The sequence below is a fragment of the Silene latifolia genome, chromosome X, assembly GCF_048544455.1.
Source record: "Silene latifolia isolate original U9 population chromosome X, ASM4854445v1, whole genome shotgun sequence".
Taxonomy (NCBI): domain Eukaryota; kingdom Viridiplantae; phylum Streptophyta; class Magnoliopsida; order Caryophyllales; family Caryophyllaceae; genus Silene; species Silene latifolia.
The window spans coordinates 99,090,778-99,092,735 of NC_133537.1; the positions used below are offsets into that span (position 1 = coordinate 99,090,778).

The 1,958-nt window shown below is 39.4% G+C and overlaps 1 non-coding gene across 1 annotated transcript; it reads left to right on the plus strand.

The window, feature by feature from the left end:
• The first annotated feature begins 453 nt into the window (after positions 1-453).
• LOC141624994 (small nucleolar RNA R71) lies at positions 454-560 on the plus strand. The gene has a single exon (XR_012534793.1). It is a non-coding gene; the product is annotated as a small nucleolar RNA R71 (small nucleolar RNA).
• The last annotated feature ends 1,398 nt before the right edge of the window (positions 561-1,958 follow it).

A 1,958-nucleotide genomic window follows, 5' to 3' on the forward strand; every position in this document is an offset into this window, starting at 1 on the left:
TGAATAAGGGGTACCACTCTTGTATGCTTGAAAGCATTCACTTGTTCATTTGTTCCCCTACATTCACTTTGGTCATGTCCCAAAGTTCCACAATTCTCACATATCTCACTTGGGATTGATGAAGATGCCGTCATGGCATTAATATTATGCTTTGGTGATTTTGAGGCTTCTTCAAGTCTAGCCATAGCTTTTTCGAACTTCAAGTTGATGGTATCAATGTGAGCACTAAGTTGAGCACCCAATTGAGTAATAGAGTCTACTTAATGCTTTCCTCCTCTAGTAGCCTTCCGAGGTCTACTATATTGTGAATTATGGACCGCCATTTCCTCAATCTTGTTCCAAGTTTGATTATCGTCAACTTCGGTGAACATACCATTTGATCCCATGTTGAGAATGTTTCTTGAGTCTTCATAAAGACCATTATAAAATTATTGAACCAAGAACCACTCGCTAAGTCCATGATGAGGACATGAGCGACAAATTCCCTTGAACCGCTCCCAAGCTTCATACAAAGATTCTTCATCTCTTTGCTTAAAGCCCGTAATTTGAGCTCTTAGGATGTTAGTCTTTTCCGGTGGGTAGAACTTTTTGTAGAAAGCTAGAGTCAATTTCTTCCAAGAGTCAATTCCGAGAGTAGCCTTATCAAGGCCTTTCAACCATTGTTTTGCGGTGCCAATTAGAGAAAAAGGGAATAAGACCCATCGAATTTGGTCTTGAGTAACACCGGTTTGAGAAATCGCATCACAATAGTCACAAAAAGTCTCCATGTGAGAGTGAGGGTCTTCACTAGGCATCCCCCCAAATTGGCTTCTTTCGACTAATTGGATAAATGCGGATTTGGCAATGAAGTTTCCGGTTAAGTGTTGTGGTGTGGGAGTACCATTGGGTAGGTTCTCCTCGGTTGGTACGGAATGTGATGAAAATTTAGGCATTGTGGGTTGATTTTGTGTTGGGTTCTCCTCACCTTCTCTTGCAAAAGGGTTGACGAACTCAATAGTGTTTGGTTGAATATCTACAACCTCACCAATACCTCTCAAAGTACCTCTAGCAAGTCTTCTATTGTTTGTCAAAGTCCTTTCAATTTCGTGATCAAAGGGTAACAAGTTACCTTGTGATCTTCTAGACATGAAAAATATCAAACAACTTAAAAATAATTAGAACAAACCTTGAGGAGTTTTACTTCCCCAAGGCAAAGAAAGACACACCTAATAACAATCTAAGAAAATCTAAATCAAGTTAACACCGTCCCCGGCAACGGCGCCATTTTTGGTCGGTCCCTCTTGAGAGGTTTAGTTTTCGGTACTTGTCGTTAGGAGCACCTAGACCAAAACAAAATTTATATCTCCACAAACAACTCTACTATTAGTAAAGAGGCAAGTAAAGGTCGGATCCCAAGGGACGGGTATTGAAGTAAGATTTTTAATTGTAAGTAACGGTGTCTAGGGGTGTCACAATTTGGGGTTTGAAGTAGAAGATCACTAAACTAGATAGCAATAATGTAAACAAGAAAGAGGATTAAAAAGGGATGTAAACAATTGATAAAGGCACTAGGGTGTCATGGGGTCATAGGCGATTCATGGGAATTGATCATACAAACATATTCTCAAATTATAAGCAAGCGATTATTGTTGTGATGGATCGAGTTGGTTTATATCTTACAATCCTAGGAAAGTTTGGCTCCCGGAGCCGAATCGATTAGATTGTACAACACCTACAAGTCGACTTAATCTTCCCTACTCAACTATATGCATGGTCTAATGAGACTCGAGTTGGTTTATGTCTTACAAGTCTCATTGAAAAGGTAAGTGATGGGTAAAAAATGCAGGGATTCATAGGCTCGCATTTCATCAAACATAACATGTGCATAAGTTGAGATCACAACAAGCAAGCAAATAAACTATGAAAACATATTAAATTAAGCATGAATCATCCCCCATGTTCGTTTCCCCTAATTACCC